We start from the raw sequence: 11,926 nt of genomic DNA, 5'->3' as shown, positions 1-11,926 counted from the left end.
GGCATAACACTACCTGACTTTAAACTATAATAACCAAAACAGTATGGTACTGGCATAAAAGCAGACACACTGATGAATGGAATAGAATAGCAAATCCAGAAATCAGCCCACACACCTACAGCCATCTGATCTTTGACAAAGGCACCAAGCCTATATACTGGGGAAGAGACTGCCTCTTTAGCAAATGGTGCTGGGAGAACTGGATATCAATATGCAGGAGAATGAAGCTAGACCCATACCTCTCACCACATACCAAAATGTAGAGCACCCTGAAATCAACCCACGCACTTACTGCCATTTGATCTTCGACAAAGGCATTAAGTCTATTCACTGGGGTCGGGACTCCCTCTTCAGCAAAGGGTGCTGGGATAACTGGTTATCCATTTGCAGGAGATTGAAACTAGACCCACATCTCTCACCATTTACTAAAATCAACTCAAAATGGATTAAGGATTTAAATATACACCCTGAAACAATAAAACTTATTAAAGAAAATATAGGAGAAACCCTTCAGCAAATAGGGCTGGGCACAGACTTCATGAATATGACCCCAAAAGCATGGGCAACCAAAGGAAAAATAAACAAATGGGACTATATCAAACTGAAAAGTTTCTGCACAGCAAAAGAAACAATTAACAGAGCTAAAAGACAGCCAACAGAGTGGGAGAAAATATTTGCAAAATACATGTCTGACAAAGGACTAATATCCAGAATATATAAAGAACTCAAACAACTTTACAAGAAAAAAACAAGCAACCCAATTAAAAAATGGGCAAAAGAGCTAAGTAGGCATTTCTCTAAAGAAGATATGCAAATGGCCAACAGTCATATGAAAAAATGCTCAACATCACTCAGCATCCGGGAAATGCAAATCAAAACCACACTGAGATACCATCTCACCCCAGTTAGGATGGCCAAAATCCAAAAGATGCTGAAAGATAAATGCTGGTGTGGTTGCGGAGAAAAAGGAACTCTCTTACATTGTTGGTGGGAATGCATAATGGTGCAACCCCTATGGAAAATGGTTTGGAGGTTCCTCAAACAGTTGCAGATTGATCTACCATATGACCCAGCTATTTCACTGCTGGGAATATATCCAAAGGAATGGAAATCATCAAGTCGAAGGTATACTTGTTTCCCAATGTTCATTGCAGCACTCTTCACAATAGCCAAGAGCTGGAATCAGCCCAAATGTCCATCATCGGATGAGTGGATACGGAAAATGTGGTATATCTACACAATGGAATACTACTCAGCTATAAAAACGAATGAAATACTGCCATTTGCAACAACATGGATGGACCTTGAGAGAATTATATTAAGTGAAACAAGTCAGGCACAGAAAGAGAAATACCACATGTTCTCACTTATTGGTGGGAGCTAAAAATATATAAATAAATTCACACACAGACAAAAAGACCGGGGAGGGGGGAGGAGAAGACATAACAACTACAATTCCTTGAAGTTTGTACGACAAGCAAACAGAAACGACATTGTTGGGTGGGGTGGCGGGGAGGAGGGAGGGAGGTTTTGGTAATGGGCAACAATAATCAACCACATTGTATATCGGAAAAAAATAAATAAATAAATATTTTTTTTAAAAGAAAATAAATAAAAAGGGTCTAGAATGAAAAGGAAAAAAAAGATGCTTCTCAATCTATCAGGAAAAAAGAAGAAAAATAATTTTATAAACTTTGATGTGCAAATTCCTTTACCAACATTTATATCTGAAACGCTGGTTGTTTTTCCAATTACTACTGCCTAATTTTTTGTTTTTTGATATTGGATTGAAAACTAATTAGAGACATTACCAGATCATTAGGTTTCTTCGCAGCTACAACTATTTTTCTTAAAATAAATGATAAAGAGCATTTATCATTTCCCCTTATTTCCCCCTATTTCAAGCACCAACTTTTCCACAAAACTTGGGTTCACATAAGGTGTCTTACATCTGTGTGCCCAGATAAAAACTCATTTGATATTTGTAATAAAAATATATTAGTTAAAGAATAAGCATAGACTGCAATAAAGCTTTCTTCATTAAGAATAGAAGCTCCTTTCTTGAGGAGGATTTGAAATTCTAAGACCCATTTAATCCATATTTTAAGTATTAAAACAATAAAAGTTTACAAGTTGGTACTTAGAATGTTTACTTTTTGTATGTGTCAAATACACACACAGAAAAGAAAATTGAGATAGCCTAATTAGATTGGACTATTTTGCCAAATTGGGTTATTCCCAGTTTGGTAACTGACATAGTACTTATTGGTCAGTGTTCAATAGGTGCCTATAGTATCGCTGCAGTATGTGCATCTGCCAAAAAAACTTCTCATTTCAGACATGTAATGGAGTGGAAAATCAATGTGCAATAATGTTCTAAACCACCCTCAGCTGACTCTTCACCAACCCTAATCTGTTTGGTGGAAGATGTCTTTCAACTTCTTTCCCAACAACAGGTTTGTTTCCTGATCTACATGCAATCCTACAGCTGAAGGAGGGAAGAGATCAACTCTGGGTCAACCTTCTACCTACTCCCAAATTTCTCCTACACCATCCTTGATGATTGGTCAGCCAGCGTTTGGCATTAGAGCACTGATCGAAAATTGTAAGGAGTAATGGCATGAAAGGCCAGTCTTGGGACTAGAGAGAAAATATGAAATGATAGAGGGAAGAGTCCGTACTGAGGAGGAGAACTACTGAGTTAAAAAAGGAAAAGCAAGCAAATAACACGTTGTCCTGAAGGTTACCACAACCTTCCCTTTCCCTGAAATGTAAAGATTTTAACCAAATAGTTTCTATCAGCAAATCCATTGTGTATGCGTGTGTGCGTGTGTGTGTGTGTGTGTGTGTGTGTGTGTGTGTTTCATAAAATACTTCAAGGATCTCCCTGAATGAATGCATAATTAAAGAGACTAATATTTGTATGCTTTTTTTCGCTTCCTGATTCCAAGCCAGAAGGTTGGGCTTTAAAGGCATGAGAAATGCAGAATTCTACAATAGAGTTTCAGATTTAGGGAATCTGAACATCACTGGTGTGTCCCACATTTCACTATTTAAGAGAAGGACCTTAAAAAATAATAATTTACTCCAGTAACATAAAACGGGGTACATAGGCTGTGATGAAGTCCAAATGGAAAGGAAAACCTATGGATTTCTTAAGAGACACAGTAACTAATTACAATGTGTGGAGTTACTTGGATCCTGATTCAAATACATTTATACTAACAAAGATATTTACAGCAGGAGTCATTTGGAAATTTGGATACTGACTAGATGTTTGATGTTATTTCTATATGTTTGATATTTTTCATAACTTTTAAAAAATGGCATGTTTTCATTACAGTATTCTGTTTCCGACAAGAACACAGGGAAAGAGTGGAAGGAAAAGAATGGAAAAGCTTGAATGGGTCACAAAAGATGGACTGAGAGGTCTGAAAGGCAGGTGGAAGCCTGCCGGGTCTTGACATTTATCTGAGTGATACTAAGAATGAGCCTTCGGAGTTTCATGGGAGAGGGGGGTCGCTATGCTGTAATGGACAGAAAGTGGAGTTAGGATGACAGTCGTCCACGAGAGGGATGAAGGTCTGCTTCGGGGTGGGAGTGGGGCCATCAGTTACAAAAGGAAGGAGAAAGAGTATACCGGTTTCTCCCTGCATAAAAAACGTGATATATATTACCAAAGACATATTGAAAGACGTGCTCACCAGAGTCCAGGGCACTGGAATATTCAAGAGAAATGTAAATCCCAGAATTTAGAATTTAGAGTAGAATCGCAGAGTGAAACTATTCGTGTATATTAGCTTGGTGATAACATTTGACAGTCAAAAAATTGATCTCCTGTAGAATCAACAGTTACTATTTGAAGAATGATAAACATACAAATGAAGACCTAGGCTGTGTAGTAGCTACAAAATAACTAACGAAATAAATAGGTTATAACAAAGGGAGGAAACATACTATCAACCAAAAGAGAAAGGTGCAGACAAAAAAGCACTAACGTAGCCAAAAATAACCTTGATGAGGAGAGGCAGACACTTGCCTTCCCCAGGCTCAAGAGGAGCAATAAATCACACACGTCGCCTTCTTCCTCCAAAAGACCGAGAAAGACGCAGGGTTAGGGAGAAGGCACCGTCCTCGCCCTGTTTCCTCCTCAAACGTGGTACCTGTCATGAAGTCCAGGCGCCGAGGCCCAGGAGGGCGGTCGGCGACCTCAATCCACGAGCCACTACGGAGAAGCCTGGGGTCCGCTCCAGAGCGACGAGCGGAGCTCCTCCTGGGTGCAGGGGGACTGGGGCGCCCGCCCTCACCTCGGGGCCGGGTTCAAGTGGCAGCTGCAGGGACCGCTGAGGCTTGAATCACTCCCTGTGCAAGCGGGGAGGACCCCAGCATATGGACCCCTCAGTCTCCGCCCTGTTGCAGTCCTGGGTGCACGCTACGCACTGAGACCAGCCGGCACAGTCATCTGGGGGAGTGAGCCCCGCCCAGGCGCCGCTGCAGGGGTCTCAGTCACATCTCCTCCTGGGCCCTTGTCAGGCTGGGTAACAGACCCTTCAAACTCGTCCTGTGCCGGGCGCCAGCTAGGTAGTTGGAAAAAGATTTTGGGAGCCCTTGGCAAGGTTGACACGATTTATTCCAACTGGAGCTCAGCCCCGCAGCTGATCAGAGCCACTGTCTTTTGTACCGGAGTCAGATAGCAAAGGAACACAGGTGCGCACATGCGCAGTTATACCACTCCTACATAAGGTATTTCAGACAGACATGCTGAGTCATGCTTAGCCGGATATGAGGTGAGGGAACGTGACCGTTCTGTCTGCGGTTTCCTCACCAACCCTAGAGAAGTCTACCATAGTCTCCCCAGAGCTTCATCCCCTTCCCTGGACTCCATCCCTGGACCTGGGCACTTCCCTCCTTTGCCCGTTGGTACCAAGGGTCCGGATGGCCTTCGTGTCCTCCACATTCCTCACCCTACTGCCACCAAAGGCTGTAGATTTGACCTCTTTACCCTTTCCTCTCAGGCCCCTACTCTGTTCCAATGGCAACAGCCTGAGACCAGGTTACTGTACCCACTGATCACTCTACTCCAGTGTCAAAGTCAGGTCACCATAAATCCATGCCAGGACATAGTGACCTAACTTAAATGCAACTCTGATTGATCACATTTTTCCCAACTTAAAACTTTTTGGTAGCTCCTGATGGTCAGGAGCATAGAGGCCAGCCCTCTCTGCATGGTTTTAAAGCCCCCGAGATCCAGCCCCTAAGCTCCAGGGGAATTGAACATGCTCCCCTCCCTGGTATGTTACTCACCCCTCATTGCCTCCCCGGCTCATCTGGCTAATTTATTGGCATTTAAGTTAAAAACTCATAAGATCGTATCCTTCAGAACAGCCATCTCTGTTGAGTTAGATGACCTTCTTGTGTCTTTACAGCATCCACGTTTCCCTTCATGGTAGCAGAGATCACTATCATAGCTAGTAGCAACCTACTCATATTTATCACACTCCACTCCCAGCAATTTATCACCTGCATACCTTATACCAGGCACAGGGTTAAGCAGGTGTAGTGAATACTTACAACTCCCTGTGAAGTAGCTATTATTATCCTCATCATCATACACGTGAAGCTGAGAGTTTAAGTAAATTTTCTAATCTCTCAGGGCCAACATGCAGGGAACTCAGACAGGCATCCGTGTTTTTTTTTTTTAAATCACCACCCAGGAGATTCCAGTGTGCAGCCAAGGTTGAGAACCACTGCTCTAGCCTCTGTGCTCCTTTAAGACAAGGGGCCATGTGTTTTACTCTGTATCTAACACAGTGACTGGGACAAAGTAGGTGTTCATTAAATGTTTGAGAGTCACATGGACGGTTTTGTTTTGTTTTTGATCTTCTACAGCACTGAAGGCAGGCCATACAGGAATTATAACTGCCTTTTTTAGATGTGTAAAGAGACAAAGTTAAGTTACTTGACTCTTCATCAATGGCAGTGCCAAGATTGAAGACTAGGGACATTTGACTCCTCCTATGCTCTTTTCACTGTTGTAACTTTTTCTGGGACAACCTCTCAGAAGAGAACTTCCTTTTGATTTTTCCTGGAAAACTTTGGTGATAAGAGATTCGTGTTCACATCTGACCAGATTTAGAGCATCTGTAGTGCCAGAATACAGAGTAGACAGTGATAGGAGTAGGTTCTGCTCACAAAAAGGAAGAGGAATAGCAAAGCCACTTTGCAACATCACAATTTTGATGTATATCCTCAAAAGGAATTGCTTGAGAAAGTGACTGTCATAATTATTATAATAGTATATCTTGAGGTCATTCGCCATATTATTCCAGGCAGTTATTCCAAGCCACCAGGATGAAAGGTTTTAAATAATATGATGAGAACTGGATTTACTAGATACACACACATGCATCATACACATGCACACCACCACCACCATCACCACTAACAGCAACAGTGTAGGGAATGGGTTGGAGTGGTACAAAAACAGACACAGGAAATAATGTCATTCATAGCAGGGTTGTTCATAATAGCAAAAGGTAGAAACCACCACCATGTCTACTCACAACAGAATGGTTAGATTGTGATGTGTTCACACAATAAACATCATACAGCAATGAAAATGAATGAATTATACAAGTACCTGTGTAATGACATGCATAAATCTTGGAAATATTACAAAATTATTATTGTATGAAGATACAAAGAGTATGTCACCAAAAATATAGAAAAAAGATATTAGAGTGCATTCAGGCTCCCGATTTGTTAGAGAGAAATGTACTATTCATGCTTACATTTGCATACAGTATATGCAATTTATTACACAAAAAGTTTAGTGTTTATAATTCATAAGGTTTCTATAATAACATGTATACATGTTATATAAGCATGGTCTAAAATGGACTGTGAAAGAGTGATAGCTCAAATTAAGAGCTGCACATTTAAAGTGAAACCTCTCGTTTGTCATTCAATGAAATAGTATCACTCTATTTGGTAAACAATATGGCTACTTTAATCACTATGATAACTTAATTAACATACAATTGGCTCCCTAATAGTAATGATAGAGTATTTCTTAAGGATAACCATGACCTACATGGTGACTTCATAGGGTTGTCCATATATCATGAGAATAGCAGAATCCTTAATAAAATTATCTGTTTAACAAATCTTTGGGTGTGGAGTTTCAGTTGAGTATGTGAAACCATTTTTCCATAACTTTTCAAATTTTGGTTAAAGGTTCCAGATTAAGTGAAGTTACATGACAACTTGTAGATTTTCTGACCAGTAGAGTTAAAAGTCATTTCTGTTCAGTGGAAAAAATAACCACAAAGTTATGGTATTGTTCTGTAAAACATTAACCAGTTTTTTATCTAATTCAGCAATTTTATCTTCCTGTGAATGGACCATACTTTGTTTGCATAATTCAATTTTTTGTTGAAAACTGGTCATTTTAAATATGATAATGTATAACTCTGGAAATCAGATATTCCCCTCTCCCTAGGATTTGTTGTTGCTGCTTACTGTGTGTTGTAGCTTTTTGTTTAGTGATGTTTCTAAACTAGTTATATTTTTGTAAAGACTGTATTCTTTGTCATGTGTAGCCACTGAAGTCTGTTTCCCTAGCTTAGGAGTCAGCTAATGATTTGACAGAGATTTCCTTAAATACTTGGAGTCAAGGCAAAAATGCCAAAACCAAAACCTAGTTTTCAAGTCTTTGCAGATTGGCTCTGTGTTAGGGCACTACTTCAATGGTTAGGCAGGCTGTTTACAACTCTGCCTTAGCCTTCACTTCTTGCTTGTATGGAAAGGTCAGATAGAGGTGAAAGTTTAGCATCTTCTCAGGTTTTTTTCTGAGCCATCATCCAGCCTCGGGCATGCACATGGCCTTCTAGACTTTTCAAAGCTTTTATTCTCCCATGTATACTTCCCCAGTCTCTTCCTTCACACTTTTCAGTCTGCCTGTTCCTTGCCCCGTCTGCGTCCCTTACTCCAGGGCAGCTGTAGCTCGTATATTTGCCTTTCAATGCTTTTGACAAACACCACCTGGGGGGCCACTTCAGCCTGAAGGCTGAAGGTTCAGAGGTGGGTGAAACAAAGGAAAGCCCCTGAGCCAATCCCTCAGGGAGCCACTAGACAAGTCAAAACACACAACACTTCTTTGAGAACAAGGTCCATATAGATCTCTGGTACCAGCAAACTGTACCAGGAATGCAAGTTGCCATGTTTATGGCCACAGCCAAGGTAGAAAGTAGGAAATGAAAGGTGGGTAAGTTAAAACACCATAACACTCTTTTGTAACTCAGCAGCTGCTTTTTTCATTAAGCATTCCCTGGTTAAGTTTTTGATTGGATTCCAGAGTTGTGAAAAAGTTGATTCTGGCAGATTTTTCCAGCTTAATCATTGCTTTAGTCAGGGGATGGAGATTTGAAGTTCCCCACTCCACCATTTTTGGTGACATAACATGTACAACAATCTTAACACACTTAAATTATCTGTAAATATTTACTTCCTTAAACAATCTTTGAACTGGCATTAACATCCTAATTGTTCTTTCATTAATTAATGAGTTGAATAGAATCCTTTATATGAGTTCCTTTTATCTTTGCTGTCATGTTTTTGTTTTTGGTTTGTTCACAACTGATAAACTATTTCTCATTGGTGGCCATAATGATTTGAAATTTAGTTTTATGGTCTGAGATCTGATGATAATCTAACCTCACTTGGGTGAGAGATTTTTAAAATCTTGTCTGTTTTCCATTTTCTTCTTTGTGAGCTCAAATCAATTAAGAAAGGAGAACAGCTTTTTAAAATTTGGACTGTTAAGATTGTGTTTGTCTGACTTGTGGCTAAAGCTGTGGAGTTGAAACAATAACTCTGTCTGTGAGAAAGTCTTTATCTCTTAAGTATGAAATGATTTCCTGTAAATAATTGTTATACAGTATGTCAGCTTGAACATAATTTCCAAGATCCTCAGGTAACTAAAACTTTGGACTAATGTTAATGGATAATCATTGGATACTTACTTAAGTGAGACTGAGCACTGATATACTGCTCACTAAACATAATTTTAAGATTATATATGTTTGCTTCTTATGCACTATGGACTATTTGGGGTCACATTTTTAATGAACATGTTCATTTTTGCAACTTTAAGGTTTAGAAGTTGTGTTCTATGTATTGATGAGCTTTGTTATTCTGCAAAAATGCTTGTGTATGATAGTTTTAAATTACCTTCCTTTCAATTTTCTCTGTGAGATAGAAATTATTTTACTTTGGTTAAAATTTGTAGTTAATATAGGTAGCTGAGATTACCCTAACAATAGTGACAGAGAAATACAACTGTGTGTCAGGGTAACAGAATGAGTTTGTTTTTCAAGGACCAAAGAGTTTTGTCTTAATGTGTCAATTTGTTCCAAAATATGAAAACTTGAGTATAAGTAGAATAGGGAATAAGAATCTGAAAAGAAACTATAAAGTGTGCTAAAAATTTGGCAGAGTTTCCTGAGCTTTGACCCATTTATTCACAAGAAAAGTATGTTAAAAGGGGAGGGGGAAGGAAGAGTTTGTATAACCTTTATTGCCAAGTACTGCATTAATACCAAACTGCAATTTGGTTTCCTGTTAAAATAATAAATCGTTCTTAAAGGGCTCAAGAGAATGAGTTGCTCTTTACCCAGTATATAATCTATTCAGATAGCAGAGGTACCTTATCTCATCAGAATAATTTTTATTGCTTTTTTTAAGTCCTTGACTATTAAAACAAAAAGAGCAAAACAAAAACCAAAAACCCACTTGTGAAAGATCTAAGTTTTCTTAAAATTAGTCTGCCTTTTATGTTTATTTTCACATATCTTATTTCACTTTGATGAAAAAGAAAACCATCTATTATTTCCAGGCATCCAAGATCCTACCTTAACCAAGTAATTAAATCTTCTTTCCCATAAGATTGGATCCTAAATTTAGAAAAAGTAAAAGTTTCAGGATGTTTTACACTAAAACTATCTTAGACATTTCAGGAGGGCCCTTGGAAAAATCACAAATTTTAGTATTTCTTTATTAGTAGTAAACAAATATTTCAAATCAACTCACAATTTATAGCAATACAATAGTGTGTTGTTGCAACAACACAATCAAAACTCCTTCTAAGGGTTCAGAAAATCTCACGCTTATTACAGTTACGGCCACAAGACACTGCTTGCCTGGAAGCTATACATTAAATGGCTTATTTTATTAGGGACTAAACAGAAAAGCCAGGACTGAGCCAGGAGTACAGAGGACAGTATACAAATGAGATATAATCATAGGCTACTTGAATTGGTTCTCCAAGATAATCTAATTGTTTTTTACTTTACAAATAAAGAAAACGAAGTTCAAAGAGATGAAATGACCTTGCTGGGGTTCCTTTACTTCCTTACTGTCACGAATGAAAATCAAACACCCATTTCCCATCTCCAAGCCCAGTTCTCTCCATTACACTGTGCTGCCAACATGTCTAACTAATTAGGTAGAAAGGTACGTCAGTTAATCCTACCATTCTTTTCCTAAACAAAAAATGCAATCAATATATGGTAAATGAATTAAATGCAGAGATTATAAGGTATATTGCAAGGAACAGAGGTTTTGTACTTTGATCTTTAATCTGTCCTTAAAATACTGGGGAAACTTAAATCGTAAAGTTATTGCTAAAAATGAATTTTTCTTGGGTGGTTCCTCTAAGTATCGACTAGGTATTAGTGCCAGTATACTTTAGAAAGAAAAAGAAAAGGTACCTGGCAATTTTTACCTGCTTTCCTCAACTTAGAAACTTATTTTATACTAAGTAATTTAAACAAAACTTCTTAGGGAAATGATCATTAATAGCACAAAACTACAGATCACCCGTATGTGCTTAATTTGAATTATTATAGCCTATGTATTCACATCTAATATTCTTCATACGATATATTGGGATTCCTAGGAAGACAGTGAAAATGTATGTCACTCCAAACAAATTTCTAGGAAAACAGCAGTAATTTTATGAATCTCAATATTTGTACAACTGCTTAAAAAATATTTTTTTTCATCATTCTTACATTTACCTTTTTCCCCAGAAATTTTACATTTTTGAGAAAATATTTATGCAAGGTATTCATGTGAAATATATCTTACAAAAGTATCTGAATATCGAAGTACTTATCACTCGGTACAGTAATTTACACAAAATGTACAAAAAAAGCAAATGAGTTTTTATTAACCTTTAGTCATATTGGAATTAAATTATATTAAAGTACCCCAAATCCTTTAATTACCTGGTCATTTTAACATTTGGTTAAGTAGACAGGACACTGGAAACTATAATGAACCAGCATTTACGTAATGGCTCCTGCCATGTAACCACTTTGGTAAAGTGCATGTTGAAATTATGTACCCAGTGTTTTAGGTGTTACCAGAAAAAAAAAAAAAAAAAGGCAAACAATAAAGAAATCATGAGGCTCTACAAAATATCTTAGAAAAACAAGTTTTCTATTTATTTAAAAATAAGTCTGTAGTTACTACATTGCAGGGACAGGAATTCTTACACATACATTCTAGTTTGTATAAAAGGATTCAAAGAATTATGCATCAAAACTAACATAGAAAGTGTTCACGTTAACAGTAAAGAAAGGTCCAATCAATATGTACAAAAAGAAAGGGCACTGCTATTTTGGTGTGAGACTGCTGTTTATAATAAAACATGATACTCCAGGCCTGGAAGGAAAAAAACAAAAACCTCAATAAAGCTAAATAATTAATTTGTTTTTAATCTCTGTTACTTATTACATACAACAGATTTGTGTTTCTGTACAAAATAAGCAAAATTTTAATTTGAAAATGTGTCAGTTTCAACTTTAACCCTCTAGGTCAGTTACTTTTTAAAAATTGAGCTACATTCTACATCTCTAAATAT

The sequence above is a fragment of the Galeopterus variegatus genome, unplaced genomic scaffold, assembly GCF_000696425.1.
Source record: "Galeopterus variegatus unplaced genomic scaffold, G_variegatus-3.0.2 Scaffold259, whole genome shotgun sequence".
NCBI lineage: Eukaryota > Metazoa > Chordata > Mammalia > Dermoptera > Cynocephalidae > Galeopterus > Galeopterus variegatus.
Note: the sequence above shows the minus strand (reverse complement) of the source record.